The sequence below is a fragment of the Crinia signifera genome, unplaced genomic scaffold (assembly GCF_055691185.1).
Source record: "Crinia signifera unplaced genomic scaffold, ASM5569118v1 HAP2_SCAFFOLD_505, whole genome shotgun sequence".
NCBI lineage: Eukaryota > Metazoa > Chordata > Amphibia > Anura > Myobatrachidae > Crinia > Crinia signifera.
Genome location: NW_028142398.1, coordinates 1 through 15325, shown reverse-complemented (window position 1 = coordinate 15325; position 15325 = coordinate 1). Strand labels below are relative to the sequence as shown.

The 15325-nt window shown below is 45.9% G+C and overlaps 10 non-coding genes across 10 annotated transcripts; all 10 read right to left on the bottom strand.

Moving 5' to 3' along the window:
- Window positions 1-396: 396 nt before the first annotated feature.
- On the bottom strand, window positions 397-587 carry LOC146055591 (U2 spliceosomal RNA). Its single transcript, XR_014468782.1, has one exon. It is a non-coding gene; the product is annotated as a U2 spliceosomal RNA (small nuclear RNA).
- A 1355-nt stretch (window positions 588-1942) lies between these two features.
- Window positions 1943-2133, bottom strand: LOC146055590 (U2 spliceosomal RNA). Its single transcript, XR_014468781.1, has one exon. It is a non-coding gene; the product is annotated as a U2 spliceosomal RNA (small nuclear RNA).
- Window positions 2134-3488: 1355 nt separating this feature from the next.
- Window positions 3489-3679, bottom strand: LOC146055589 (U2 spliceosomal RNA). Its single transcript, XR_014468780.1, has one exon. It is a non-coding gene; the product is annotated as a U2 spliceosomal RNA (small nuclear RNA).
- A 1355-nt stretch (window positions 3680-5034) lies between these two features.
- Window positions 5035-5225, bottom strand: LOC146055588 (U2 spliceosomal RNA). The gene has a single exon (XR_014468779.1). It is a non-coding gene; the product is annotated as a U2 spliceosomal RNA (small nuclear RNA).
- A 1355-nt stretch (window positions 5226-6580) lies between these two features.
- On the bottom strand, window positions 6581-6771 carry LOC146055586 (U2 spliceosomal RNA). Its single transcript, XR_014468778.1, has one exon. It is a non-coding gene; the product is annotated as a U2 spliceosomal RNA (small nuclear RNA).
- Window positions 6772-8126: 1355 nt separating this feature from the next.
- LOC146055630 (U2 spliceosomal RNA) lies at window positions 8127-8317 on the bottom strand. The gene has a single exon (XR_014468809.1). It is a non-coding gene; the product is annotated as a U2 spliceosomal RNA (small nuclear RNA).
- A 1355-nt stretch (window positions 8318-9672) lies between these two features.
- On the bottom strand, window positions 9673-9863 carry LOC146055622 (U2 spliceosomal RNA). The gene has a single exon (XR_014468808.1). It is a non-coding gene; the product is annotated as a U2 spliceosomal RNA (small nuclear RNA).
- A 1355-nt stretch (window positions 9864-11218) lies between these two features.
- Window positions 11219-11409, bottom strand: LOC146055610 (U2 spliceosomal RNA). The gene has a single exon (XR_014468799.1). It is a non-coding gene; the product is annotated as a U2 spliceosomal RNA (small nuclear RNA).
- Window positions 11410-12764: 1355 nt separating this feature from the next.
- On the bottom strand, window positions 12765-12955 carry LOC146055597 (U2 spliceosomal RNA). The gene has a single exon (XR_014468788.1). It is a non-coding gene; the product is annotated as a U2 spliceosomal RNA (small nuclear RNA).
- A 1355-nt stretch (window positions 12956-14310) lies between these two features.
- LOC146055585 (U2 spliceosomal RNA) lies at window positions 14311-14501 on the bottom strand. The gene has a single exon (XR_014468777.1). It is a non-coding gene; the product is annotated as a U2 spliceosomal RNA (small nuclear RNA).
- Window positions 14502-15325: the final 824 nt, after the last annotated feature.

The window sequence follows — 15325 nt, the reverse complement described above, 5'->3', positions numbered from 1 at the left end:
GGTCCAAAAATTCCATTGCTTTGATCCAGTTGATGTTTCCGTGGTAAGATCGTAGGTAAGTCACATAGCGTTTGCATATTTATTGGGAGGTCGCAGCGATTGATAAGTCCTTTAATTTAGGCAGGCTTCCGGTCTTTTGGCTAGGCCGCATATGCTGATATCAAGTGTAGTGTCACGTCAAGTAATTAACTGCCTCGATTCCAGAAAGTACAATTCAAGGAGTCAAGAAATAGTCACAAAATGATACACTGAGGCAGGATTTGAAAGTATTTATGCACAAGGGTTAAACCTTGAAGCAGCAAATGCATGCATTTCTAAATACAAAGGTGCACAAACAATTGATACTCCAAATCAAGTGCCAGGAATGGAAATAGTCTTTTTTTGGATAACAGATTAGGAAGGTGCACCGGTCCTGGAAGTACTGCAATACCAGGTCAATGCGTGGAGTGGACAGAGCAAGCTCTTCTTCCATCTCCCTGTTCTAAAAATCCATTTAATATATGGCCCCCAGATAGGGGGCGTATCAGATATTAAACTGATAAGAACAGATACTACACTTGATCTTAGCCAAAAGGCCGAGAAGCGATAACCCGAATGGGGTCCCAGCAAAGCGCGCAAACCGGAATTCGGCCACCAACACTGGTGGAGAAGAGATCAGCACCACGGACACATCTAACACACACACATCACTTCTTTGACGTTGCAGTCTGAAAGATACCAGGCTGTACGGCAGGTATGAATAGGACTTGAAGTGCTGGACAGGGACCGGAGGACGAGTAGCCATCCAACTGATTTTGTGATTAGGTCGTCGGCGGGCGGGCAGGGTGCCTCAGCTGGGTAGGAGGCCAAATTTGCATGTGCTCCGCCCCGTCTGTTGACGTCGCGTCAACAGACACACACCCACTAGGCAGACGACCAACAGGCAAGCAGCAGCAGCCAGCTGTCTCCTCGCTCTTTGCTGCCGCATGCCTGTGTCCCTGACGAACTGCTGCTGAGTAAATCAATCAGCTAGCTGCTGCAGAGGAGAAGGAGGAATCTTGCACAATCAGGTGCAATGACGGCTTTCCTGTTTTGAGCCCATTCAGCAGCAGTAGTAGTAGACAGTCAGATGGACAGGCATTCATGTGGCAGGACCCTTTGTGTGACATCACAATCTGCCCTCTATGACATCACAAGCTGCTCACTCGGAATCCGGCGGAACCTGACAGCCAGACAGTCACTTGGAACAGACAGGCAGACAGGACAGTCATGTGTAGGTGAGCTGGGTGGGCCAATGTTTTCTTTTATTGGCAGTTACCACCCAAATGATGGTCCGAAGAAGGTAAGTGATACTTTTTCTAAATCCCCCTCTCAATGATCATCAATTGTTGGGCTTGGAAAAAAATGGAAGAGGAAAAAAAATTCCCAAAACAAAAGAGAATAAAGAGGAAAAAAAATTCCCAAAACAAAAGAGAGAGAAAAGAGAGCGCAAAAAGAAAAGAAAAAAAATATATAAGAGATCAAGAAAAAAAAAAAAAAACAAGCCATTTCAAATCGAGAGGGAGGGGGTCCAAAAATTCCATTGCTTTGATCCAGTTGATGTTTCCGTGGTAAGATCGTAGGTAAGTCACATAGCGTTTGCATATTTATTGGGAGGTCGCAGCGATTGATAAGTCCTTTAATTTAGGCAGGCTTCCGGTCTTTTGGCTAGGCCGCATATGCTGATATCAAGTGTAGTGTCACGTCAAGTAATTAACTGCCTCGATTCCAGAAAGTACAATTCAAGGAGTCAAGAAATAGTCACAAAATGATACACTGAGGCAGGATTTGAAAGTATTTATGCACAAGGGTTAAACCTTGAAGCAGCAAATGCATGCATTTCTAAATACAAAGGTGCACAAACAATTGATACTCCAAATCAAGTGCCAGGAATGGAAATAGTCTTTTTTTGGATAACAGATTAGGAAGGTGCACCGGTCCTGGAAGTACTGCAATACCAGGTCAATGCGTGGAGTGGACAGAGCAAGCTCTTCTTCCATCTCCCTGTTCTAAAAATCCATTTAATATATGGCCCCCAGATAGGGGGCGTATCAGATATTAAACTGATAAGAACAGATACTACACTTGATCTTAGCCAAAAGGCCGAGAAGCGATAACCCGAATGGGGTCCCAGCAAAGCGCGCAAACCGGAATTCGGCCACCAACACTGGTGGAGAAGAGATCAGCACCACGGACACATCTAACACACACACATCACTTCTTTGACGTTGCAGTCTGAAAGATACCAGGCTGTACGGCAGGTATGAATAGGACTTGAAGTGCTGGACAGGGACCGGAGGACGAGTAGCCATCCAACTGATTTTGTGATTAGGTCGTCGGCGGGCGGGCAGGGTGCCTCAGCTGGGTAGGAGGCCAAATTTGCATGTGCTCCGCCCCGTCTGTTGACGTCGCGTCAACAGACACACACCCACTAGGCAGACGACCAACAGGCAAGCAGCAGCAGCCAGCTGTCTCCTCGCTCTTTGCTGCCGCATGCCTGTGTCCCTGACGAACTGCTGCTGAGTAAATCAATCAGCTAGCTGCTGCAGAGGAGAAGGAGGAATCTTGCACAATCAGGTGCAATGACGGCTTTCCTGTTTTGAGCCCATTCAGCAGCAGTAGTAGTAGACAGTCAGATGGACAGGCATTCATGTGGCAGGACCCTTTGTGTGACATCACAATCTGCCCTCTATGACATCACAAGCTGCTCACTCGGAATCCGGCGGAACCTGACAGCCAGACAGTCACTTGGAACAGACAGGCAGACAGGACAGTCATGTGTAGGTGAGCTGGGTGGGCCAATGTTTTCTTTTATTGGCAGTTACCACCCAAATGATGGTCCGAAGAAGGTAAGTGATACTTTTTCTAAATCCCCCTCTCAATGATCATCAATTGTTGGGCTTGGAAAAAAATGGAAGAGGAAAAAAAATTCCCAAAACAAAAGAGAATAAAGAGGAAAAAAAATTCCCAAAACAAAAGAGAGAGAAAAGAGAGCGCAAAAAGAAAAGAAAAAAAATATATAAGAGATCAAGAAAAAAAAAAAAAAACAAGCCATTTCAAATCGAGAGGGAGGGGGTCCAAAAATTCCATTGCTTTGATCCAGTTGATGTTTCCGTGGTAAGATCGTAGGTAAGTCACATAGCGTTTGCATATTTATTGGGAGGTCGCAGCGATTGATAAGTCCTTTAATTTAGGCAGGCTTCCGGTCTTTTGGCTAGGCCGCATATGCTGATATCAAGTGTAGTGTCACGTCAAGTAATTAACTGCCTCGATTCCAGAAAGTACAATTCAAGGAGTCAAGAAATAGTCACAAAATGATACACTGAGGCAGGATTTGAAAGTATTTATGCACAAGGGTTAAACCTTGAAGCAGCAAATGCATGCATTTCTAAATACAAAGGTGCACAAACAATTGATACTCCAAATCAAGTGCCAGGAATGGAAATAGTCTTTTTTTGGATAACAGATTAGGAAGGTGCACCGGTCCTGGAAGTACTGCAATACCAGGTCAATGCGTGGAGTGGACAGAGCAAGCTCTTCTTCCATCTCCCTGTTCTAAAAATCCATTTAATATATGGCCCCCAGATAGGGGGCGTATCAGATATTAAACTGATAAGAACAGATACTACACTTGATCTTAGCCAAAAGGCCGAGAAGCGATAACCCGAATGGGGTCCCAGCAAAGCGCGCAAACCGGAATTCGGCCACCAACACTGGTGGAGAAGAGATCAGCACCACGGACACATCTAACACACACACATCACTTCTTTGACGTTGCAGTCTGAAAGATACCAGGCTGTACGGCAGGTATGAATAGGACTTGAAGTGCTGGACAGGGACCGGAGGACGAGTAGCCATCCAACTGATTTTGTGATTAGGTCGTCGGCGGGCGGGCAGGGTGCCTCAGCTGGGTAGGAGGCCAAATTTGCATGTGCTCCGCCCCGTCTGTTGACGTCGCGTCAACAGACACACACCCACTAGGCAGACGACCAACAGGCAAGCAGCAGCAGCCAGCTGTCTCCTCGCTCTTTGCTGCCGCATGCCTGTGTCCCTGACGAACTGCTGCTGAGTAAATCAATCAGCTAGCTGCTGCAGAGGAGAAGGAGGAATCTTGCACAATCAGGTGCAATGACGGCTTTCCTGTTTTGAGCCCATTCAGCAGCAGTAGTAGTAGACAGTCAGATGGACAGGCATTCATGTGGCAGGACCCTTTGTGTGACATCACAATCTGCCCTCTATGACATCACAAGCTGCTCACTCGGAATCCGGCGGAACCTGACAGCCAGACAGTCACTTGGAACAGACAGGCAGACAGGACAGTCATGTGTAGGTGAGCTGGGTGGGCCAATGTTTTCTTTTATTGGCAGTTACCACCCAAATGATGGTCCGAAGAAGGTAAGTGATACTTTTTCTAAATCCCCCTCTCAATGATCATCAATTGTTGGGCTTGGAAAAAAATGGAAGAGGAAAAAAAATTCCCAAAACAAAAGAGAATAAAGAGGAAAAAAAATTCCCAAAACAAAAGAGAGAGAAAAGAGAGCGCAAAAAGAAAAGAAAAAAAATATATAAGAGATCAAGAAAAAAAAAAAAAAACAAGCCATTTCAAATCGAGAGGGAGGGGGTCCAAAAATTCCATTGCTTTGATCCAGTTGATGTTTCCGTGGTAAGATCGTAGGTAAGTCACATAGCGTTTGCATATTTATTGGGAGGTCGCAGCGATTGATAAGTCCTTTAATTTAGGCAGGCTTCCGGTCTTTTGGCTAGGCCGCATATGCTGATATCAAGTGTAGTGTCACGTCAAGTAATTAACTGCCTCGATTCCAGAAAGTACAATTCAAGGAGTCAAGAAATAGTCACAAAATGATACACTGAGGCAGGATTTGAAAGTATTTATGCACAAGGGTTAAACCTTGAAGCAGCAAATGCATGCATTTCTAAATACAAAGGTGCACAAACAATTGATACTCCAAATCAAGTGCCAGGAATGGAAATAGTCTTTTTTTGGATAACAGATTAGGAAGGTGCACCGGTCCTGGAAGTACTGCAATACCAGGTCAATGCGTGGAGTGGACAGAGCAAGCTCTTCTTCCATCTCCCTGTTCTAAAAATCCATTTAATATATGGCCCCCAGATAGGGGGCGTATCAGATATTAAACTGATAAGAACAGATACTACACTTGATCTTAGCCAAAAGGCCGAGAAGCGATAACCCGAATGGGGTCCCAGCAAAGCGCGCAAACCGGAATTCGGCCACCAACACTGGTGGAGAAGAGATCAGCACCACGGACACATCTAACACACACACATCACTTCTTTGACGTTGCAGTCTGAAAGATACCAGGCTGTACGGCAGGTATGAATAGGACTTGAAGTGCTGGACAGGGACCGGAGGACGAGTAGCCATCCAACTGATTTTGTGATTAGGTCGTCGGCGGGCGGGCAGGGTGCCTCAGCTGGGTAGGAGGCCAAATTTGCATGTGCTCCGCCCCGTCTGTTGACGTCGCGTCAACAGACACACACCCACTAGGCAGACGACCAACAGGCAAGCAGCAGCAGCCAGCTGTCTCCTCGCTCTTTGCTGCCGCATGCCTGTGTCCCTGACGAACTGCTGCTGAGTAAATCAATCAGCTAGCTGCTGCAGAGGAGAAGGAGGAATCTTGCACAATCAGGTGCAATGACGGCTTTCCTGTTTTGAGCCCATTCAGCAGCAGTAGTAGTAGACAGTCAGATGGACAGGCATTCATGTGGCAGGACCCTTTGTGTGACATCACAATCTGCCCTCTATGACATCACAAGCTGCTCACTCGGAATCCGGCGGAACCTGACAGCCAGACAGTCACTTGGAACAGACAGGCAGACAGGACAGTCATGTGTAGGTGAGCTGGGTGGGCCAATGTTTTCTTTTATTGGCAGTTACCACCCAAATGATGGTCCGAAGAAGGTAAGTGATACTTTTTCTAAATCCCCCTCTCAATGATCATCAATTGTTGGGCTTGGAAAAAAATGGAAGAGGAAAAAAAATTCCCAAAACAAAAGAGAATAAAGAGGAAAAAAAATTCCCAAAACAAAAGAGAGAGAAAAGAGAGCGCAAAAAGAAAAGAAAAAAAATATATAAGAGATCAAGAAAAAAAAAAAAAAACAAGCCATTTCAAATCGAGAGGGAGGGGGTCCAAAAATTCCATTGCTTTGATCCAGTTGATGTTTCCGTGGTAAGATCGTAGGTAAGTCACATAGCGTTTGCATATTTATTGGGAGGTCGCAGCGATTGATAAGTCCTTTAATTTAGGCAGGCTTCCGGTCTTTTGGCTAGGCCGCATATGCTGATATCAAGTGTAGTGTCACGTCAAGTAATTAACTGCCTCGATTCCAGAAAGTACAATTCAAGGAGTCAAGAAATAGTCACAAAATGATACACTGAGGCAGGATTTGAAAGTATTTATGCACAAGGGTTAAACCTTGAAGCAGCAAATGCATGCATTTCTAAATACAAAGGTGCACAAACAATTGATACTCCAAATCAAGTGCCAGGAATGGAAATAGTCTTTTTTTGGATAACAGATTAGGAAGGTGCACCGGTCCTGGAAGTACTGCAATACCAGGTCAATGCGTGGAGTGGACAGAGCAAGCTCTTCTTCCATCTCCCTGTTCTAAAAATCCATTTAATATATGGCCCCCAGATAGGGGGCGTATCAGATATTAAACTGATAAGAACAGATACTACACTTGATCTTAGCCAAAAGGCCGAGAAGCGATAACCCGAATGGGGTCCCAGCAAAGCGCGCAAACCGGAATTCGGCCACCAACACTGGTGGAGAAGAGATCAGCACCACGGACACATCTAACACACACACATCACTTCTTTGACGTTGCAGTCTGAAAGATACCAGGCTGTACGGCAGGTATGAATAGGACTTGAAGTGCTGGACAGGGACCGGAGGACGAGTAGCCATCCAACTGATTTTGTGATTAGGTCGTCGGCGGGCGGGCAGGGTGCCTCAGCTGGGTAGGAGGCCAAATTTGCATGTGCTCCGCCCCGTCTGTTGACGTCGCGTCAACAGACACACACCCACTAGGCAGACGACCAACAGGCAAGCAGCAGCAGCCAGCTGTCTCCTCGCTCTTTGCTGCCGCATGCCTGTGTCCCTGACGAACTGCTGCTGAGTAAATCAATCAGCTAGCTGCTGCAGAGGAGAAGGAGGAATCTTGCACAATCAGGTGCAATGACGGCTTTCCTGTTTTGAGCCCATTCAGCAGCAGTAGTAGTAGACAGTCAGATGGACAGGCATTCATGTGGCAGGACCCTTTGTGTGACATCACAATCTGCCCTCTATGACATCACAAGCTGCTCACTCGGAATCCGGCGGAACCTGACAGCCAGACAGTCACTTGGAACAGACAGGCAGACAGGACAGTCATGTGTAGGTGAGCTGGGTGGGCCAATGTTTTCTTTTATTGGCAGTTACCACCCAAATGATGGTCCGAAGAAGGTAAGTGATACTTTTTCTAAATCCCCCTCTCAATGATCATCAATTGTTGGGCTTGGAAAAAAATGGAAGAGGAAAAAAAATTCCCAAAACAAAAGAGAATAAAGAGGAAAAAAAATTCCCAAAACAAAAGAGAGAGAAAAGAGAGCGCAAAAAGAAAAGAAAAAAAATATATAAGAGATCAAGAAAAAAAAAAAAAAACAAGCCATTTCAAATCGAGAGGGAGGGGGTCCAAAAATTCCATTGCTTTGATCCAGTTGATGTTTCCGTGGTAAGATCGTAGGTAAGTCACATAGCGTTTGCATATTTATTGGGAGGTCGCAGCGATTGATAAGTCCTTTAATTTAGGCAGGCTTCCGGTCTTTTGGCTAGGCCGCATATGCTGATATCAAGTGTAGTGTCACGTCAAGTAATTAACTGCCTCGATTCCAGAAAGTACAATTCAAGGAGTCAAGAAATAGTCACAAAATGATACACTGAGGCAGGATTTGAAAGTATTTATGCACAAGGGTTAAACCTTGAAGCAGCAAATGCATGCATTTCTAAATACAAAGGTGCACAAACAATTGATACTCCAAATCAAGTGCCAGGAATGGAAATAGTCTTTTTTTGGATAACAGATTAGGAAGGTGCACCGGTCCTGGAAGTACTGCAATACCAGGTCAATGCGTGGAGTGGACAGAGCAAGCTCTTCTTCCATCTCCCTGTTCTAAAAATCCATTTAATATATGGCCCCCAGATAGGGGGCGTATCAGATATTAAACTGATAAGAACAGATACTACACTTGATCTTAGCCAAAAGGCCGAGAAGCGATAACCCGAATGGGGTCCCAGCAAAGCGCGCAAACCGGAATTCGGCCACCAACACTGGTGGAGAAGAGATCAGCACCACGGACACATCTAACACACACACATCACTTCTTTGACGTTGCAGTCTGAAAGATACCAGGCTGTACGGCAGGTATGAATAGGACTTGAAGTGCTGGACAGGGACCGGAGGACGAGTAGCCATCCAACTGATTTTGTGATTAGGTCGTCGGCGGGCGGGCAGGGTGCCTCAGCTGGGTAGGAGGCCAAATTTGCATGTGCTCCGCCCCGTCTGTTGACGTCGCGTCAACAGACACACACCCACTAGGCAGACGACCAACAGGCAAGCAGCAGCAGCCAGCTGTCTCCTCGCTCTTTGCTGCCGCATGCCTGTGTCCCTGACGAACTGCTGCTGAGTAAATCAATCAGCTAGCTGCTGCAGAGGAGAAGGAGGAATCTTGCACAATCAGGTGCAATGACGGCTTTCCTGTTTTGAGCCCATTCAGCAGCAGTAGTAGTAGACAGTCAGATGGACAGGCATTCATGTGGCAGGACCCTTTGTGTGACATCACAATCTGCCCTCTATGACATCACAAGCTGCTCACTCGGAATCCGGCGGAACCTGACAGCCAGACAGTCACTTGGAACAGACAGGCAGACAGGACAGTCATGTGTAGGTGAGCTGGGTGGGCCAATGTTTTCTTTTATTGGCAGTTACCACCCAAATGATGGTCCGAAGAAGGTAAGTGATACTTTTTCTAAATCCCCCTCTCAATGATCATCAATTGTTGGGCTTGGAAAAAAATGGAAGAGGAAAAAAAATTCCCAAAACAAAAGAGAATAAAGAGGAAAAAAAATTCCCAAAACAAAAGAGAGAGAAAAGAGAGCGCAAAAAGAAAAGAAAAAAAATATATAAGAGATCAAGAAAAAAAAAAAAAAACAAGCCATTTCAAATCGAGAGGGAGGGGGTCCAAAAATTCCATTGCTTTGATCCAGTTGATGTTTCCGTGGTAAGATCGTAGGTAAGTCACATAGCGTTTGCATATTTATTGGGAGGTCGCAGCGATTGATAAGTCCTTTAATTTAGGCAGGCTTCCGGTCTTTTGGCTAGGCCGCATATGCTGATATCAAGTGTAGTGTCACGTCAAGTAATTAACTGCCTCGATTCCAGAAAGTACAATTCAAGGAGTCAAGAAATAGTCACAAAATGATACACTGAGGCAGGATTTGAAAGTATTTATGCACAAGGGTTAAACCTTGAAGCAGCAAATGCATGCATTTCTAAATACAAAGGTGCACAAACAATTGATACTCCAAATCAAGTGCCAGGAATGGAAATAGTCTTTTTTTGGATAACAGATTAGGAAGGTGCACCGGTCCTGGAAGTACTGCAATACCAGGTCAATGCGTGGAGTGGACAGAGCAAGCTCTTCTTCCATCTCCCTGTTCTAAAAATCCATTTAATATATGGCCCCCAGATAGGGGGCGTATCAGATATTAAACTGATAAGAACAGATACTACACTTGATCTTAGCCAAAAGGCCGAGAAGCGATAACCCGAATGGGGTCCCAGCAAAGCGCGCAAACCGGAATTCGGCCACCAACACTGGTGGAGAAGAGATCAGCACCACGGACACATCTAACACACACACATCACTTCTTTGACGTTGCAGTCTGAAAGATACCAGGCTGTACGGCAGGTATGAATAGGACTTGAAGTGCTGGACAGGGACCGGAGGACGAGTAGCCATCCAACTGATTTTGTGATTAGGTCGTCGGCGGGCGGGCAGGGTGCCTCAGCTGGGTAGGAGGCCAAATTTGCATGTGCTCCGCCCCGTCTGTTGACGTCGCGTCAACAGACACACACCCACTAGGCAGACGACCAACAGGCAAGCAGCAGCAGCCAGCTGTCTCCTCGCTCTTTGCTGCCGCATGCCTGTGTCCCTGACGAACTGCTGCTGAGTAAATCAATCAGCTAGCTGCTGCAGAGGAGAAGGAGGAATCTTGCACAATCAGGTGCAATGACGGCTTTCCTGTTTTGAGCCCATTCAGCAGCAGTAGTAGTAGACAGTCAGATGGACAGGCATTCATGTGGCAGGACCCTTTGTGTGACATCACAATCTGCCCTCTATGACATCACAAGCTGCTCACTCGGAATCCGGCGGAACCTGACAGCCAGACAGTCACTTGGAACAGACAGGCAGACAGGACAGTCATGTGTAGGTGAGCTGGGTGGGCCAATGTTTTCTTTTATTGGCAGTTACCACCCAAATGATGGTCCGAAGAAGGTAAGTGATACTTTTTCTAAATCCCCCTCTCAATGATCATCAATTGTTGGGCTTGGAAAAAAATGGAAGAGGAAAAAAAATTCCCAAAACAAAAGAGAATAAAGAGGAAAAAAAATTCCCAAAACAAAAGAGAGAGAAAAGAGAGCGCAAAAAGAAAAGAAAAAAAATATATAAGAGATCAAGAAAAAAAAAAAAAAACAAGCCATTTCAAATCGAGAGGGAGGGGGTCCAAAAATTCCATTGCTTTGATCCAGTTGATGTTTCCGTGGTAAGATCGTAGGTAAGTCACATAGCGTTTGCATATTTATTGGGAGGTCGCAGCGATTGATAAGTCCTTTAATTTAGGCAGGCTTCCGGTCTTTTGGCTAGGCCGCATATGCTGATATCAAGTGTAGTGTCACGTCAAGTAATTAACTGCCTCGATTCCAGAAAGTACAATTCAAGGAGTCAAGAAATAGTCACAAAATGATACACTGAGGCAGGATTTGAAAGTATTTATGCACAAGGGTTAAACCTTGAAGCAGCAAATGCATGCATTTCTAAATACAAAGGTGCACAAACAATTGATACTCCAAATCAAGTGCCAGGAATGGAAATAGTCTTTTTTTGGATAACAGATTAGGAAGGTGCACCGGTCCTGGAAGTACTGCAATACCAGGTCAATGCGTGGAGTGGACAGAGCAAGCTCTTCTTCCATCTCCCTGTTCTAAAAATCCATTTAATATATGGCCCCCAGATAGGGGGCGTATCAGATATTAAACTGATAAGAACAGATACTACACTTGATCTTAGCCAAAAGGCCGAGAAGCGATAACCCGAATGGGGTCCCAGCAAAGCGCGCAAACCGGAATTCGGCCACCAACACTGGTGGAGAAGAGATCAGCACCACGGACACATCTAACACACACACATCACTTCTTTGACGTTGCAGTCTGAAAGATACCAGGCTGTACGGCAGGTATGAATAGGACTTGAAGTGCTGGACAGGGACCGGAGGACGAGTAGCCATCCAACTGATTTTGTGATTAGGTCGTCGGCGGGCGGGCAGGGTGCCTCAGCTGGGTAGGAGGCCAAATTTGCATGTGCTCCGCCCCCGTCTGTTGACGTCGCGTCAACAGACACACACCACTAGGCAGACGACCAACAGGCAAGCAGCAGCAGCCAGCTGTCTCCTCGCTCTTTGCTGCCGCATGCCTGTGTCCCTGACGAACTGCTGCTGAGTAAATCAATCAGCTAGCTGCTGCAGAGGAGAAGGAGGAATCTTGCACAATCAGGTGCAATGACGGCTTTCCTGTTTTGAGCCCATTCAGCAGCAGTAGTAGTAGACAGTCAGATGGACAGGCATTCATGTGGCAGGACCCTTTGTGTGACATCACAATCTGCCCTCTATGACATCACAAGCTGCTCACTCGGAATCCGGCGGAACCTGACAGCCAGACAGTCACTTGGAACAGACAGGCAGACAGGACAGTCATGTGTAGGTGAGCTGGGTGGGCCAATGTTTTCTTTTATTGGCAGTTACCACCCAAATGATGGTCCGAAGAAGGTAAGTGATACTTTTTCTAAATCCCCCTCTCAATGATCATCAATTGTTGGGCTTGGAAAAAAATGGAAGAGGAAAAAAAATTCCCAAAACAAAAGAGAATAAAGAGGAAAAAAAATTCCCAAAACAAAAGAGAGAGAAAAGAGAGCGCAAAAAGAAAAGAAAAAAAATATATAAGAGATCAAGAAAAAAAAAAAAAAACAAGCCATTTCAAATCGAGAGGGAGGGGGTCCAAAAATTCCATTGCTTTGATCCAGTTGATGTTTCCGTGGTAAGATCGTAGGTAAGTCACATAGCGTTTGCATATTTATTGGGAGGTCGCAGCGATTGATAAGTCCTTTAATTTAGGCAGGCTTCCGGTCTTTTGGCTAGGCCGCATATGCTGATATCAAGTGTAGTGTCACGTCAAGTAATTAACTGCCTCGATTCCAGAAAGTACAATTCAAGGAGTCAAGAAATAGTCACAAAATGATACACTGAGGCAGGATTTGAAAGTATTTATGCACAAGGGTTAAACCTTGAAGCAGCAAATGCATGCATTTCTAAATACAAAGGTGCACAAACAATTGATACTCCAAATCAAGTGCCAGGAATGGAAATAGTCTTTTTTTGGATAACAGATTAGGAAGGTGCACCGGTCCTGGAAGTACTGCAATACCAGGTCAATGCGTGGAGTGGACAGAGCAAGCTCTTCTTCCATCTCCCTGTTCTAAAAATCCATTTAATATATGGCCCCCAGATAGGGGGCGTATCAGATATTAAACTGATAAGAACAGATACTACACTTGATCTTAGCCAAAAGGCCGAGAAGCGATAACCCGAATGGGGTCCCAGCAAAGCGCGCAAACCGGAATTCGGCCACCAACACTGGTGGAGAAGAGATCAGCACCACGGACACATCTAACACACACACATCACTTCTTTGACGTTGCAGTCTGAAAGATACCAGGCTGTACGGCAGGTATGAATAGGACTTGAAGTGCTGGACAGGGACCGGAGGACGAGTAGCCATCCAACTGATTTTGTGATTAGGTCGTCGGCGGGCGGGCAGGGTGCCTCAGCTGGGTAGGAGGCCAAATTTGCATGTGCTCCGCCCCGTCTGTTGACGTCGCGTCAACAGACACACACCCACTAGGCAGACGACCAACAGGCAAGCAGCAGCAGCCAGCTGTCTCCTCGCTCTTTGCTGCCGCATGCCTGTGTCCCTGACGAACTGCTGCTGAGTAAATCAATCAGCTAGCTGCTGCAGAGGAGAAGGAGGAATCTTGCACAATCAGGTGCAATGACGGCTTTCCTGTTTTGAGCCCATTCAGCAGCAGTAGTAGTAGACAGTCAGATGGACAGGCATTCATGTGGCAGGACCCTTTGTGTGACATCACAATCTGCCCTCTATGACATCACAAGCTGCTCACTCGGAATCCGGCGGAACCTGACAGCCAGACAGTCACTTGGAACAGACAGGCAGACAGGACAGTCATGTGTAGGTGAGCTGGGTGGGCCAATGTTTTCTTTTATTGGCAGTTACCACCCAAATGATGGTCCGAAGAAGGTAAGTGATACTTTTTCTAAATCCCCCTCTCAATGATCATCAATTGTTGGGCTTGGAAAAAAATGGAAGAGGAAAAAAAATTCCCAAAACAAAAGAGAATAAAGAGGAAAAAAAATTCCCAAAACAAAAGAGAGAGAAAAGAGAGCGCAAAAAGAAAAGAAAAAAAATATATAAGAGATCAAGAAAAAAAAAAAAAAACAAGCCATTTCAAATCGAGAGGGAGGGGGTCCAAAAATTCCATTGCTTTGATCCAGTTGATGTTTCCGTGGTAAGATCGTAGGTAAGTCACATAGCGTTTGCATATTTATTGGGAGGTCGCAGCGATTGATAAGTCCTTTAATTTAGGCAGGCTTCCGGTCTTTTGGCTAGGCCGCATATGCTGATATCAAGTGTAGTGTCACGTCAAGTAATTAACTGCCTCGATTCCAGAAAGTACAATTCAAGGAGTCAAGAAATAGTCACAAAATGATACACTGAGGCAGGATTTGAAAGTATTTATGCACAAGGGTTAAACCTTGAAGCAGCAAATGCATGCATTTCTAAATACAAAGGTGCACAAACAATTGATACTCCAAATCAAGTGCCAGGAATGGAAATAGTCTTTTTTTGGATAACAGATTAGGAAGGTGCACCGGTCCTGGAAGTACTGCAATACCAGGTCAATGCGTGGAGTGGACAGAGCAAGCTCTTCTTCCATCTCCCTGTTCTAAAAATCCATTTAATATATGGCCCCCAGATAGGGGGCGTATCAGATATTAAACTGATAAGAACAGATACTACACTTGATCTTAGCCAAAAGGCCGAGAAGCGATAACCCGAATGGGGTCCCAGCAAAGCGCGCAAACCGGAATTCGGCCACCAACACTGGTGGAGAAGAGATCAGCACCACGGACACATCTAACACACACACATCACTTCTTTGACGTTGCAGTCTGAAAGATACCAGGCTGTACGGCAGGTATGAATAGGACTTGAAGTGCTGGACAGGGACCGGAGGACGAGTAGCCATCCAACTGATTTTGTGATTAGGTCGTCGGCGGGCGGGCAGGGTGCCTCAGCTGGGTAGGAGGCCAAATTTGCATGTGCTCCGCCCCGTCTGTTGACGTCGCGTCAACAGACACACACCCACTAGGCAGACGACCAACAGGCAAGCAGCAGCAGCCAGCTGTCTCCTCGCTCTTTGCTGCCGCATGCCTGTGTCCCTGACGAACTGCTGCTGAGTAAATCAATCAGCTAGCTGCTGCAGAGGAGAAGGAGGAATCTTGCACAATCAGGTGCAATGACGGCTTTCCTGTTTTGAGCCCATTCAGCAGCAGTAGTAGTAGACAGTCAGATGGACAGGCATTCATGTGGCAGGACCCTTTGTGTGACATCACAATCTGCCCTCTATGACATCACAAGCTGCTCACTCGGAATCCGGCGGAACCTGACAGCCAGACAGTCACTTGGAACAGACAGGCAGACAGGACAGTCATGTGTAGGTGAGCTGGGTGGGCCAATGTTTTCTTTTATTGGCAGTTACCACCCAAATGATGGTCCGAAGAAGGTAAGTGATACTTTTTCTAAATCCCCCTCTCAATGATCATCAATTGTTGGGCTTGGAAAAAAATGGAAGAGGAAAAAAATTCCCAAAACA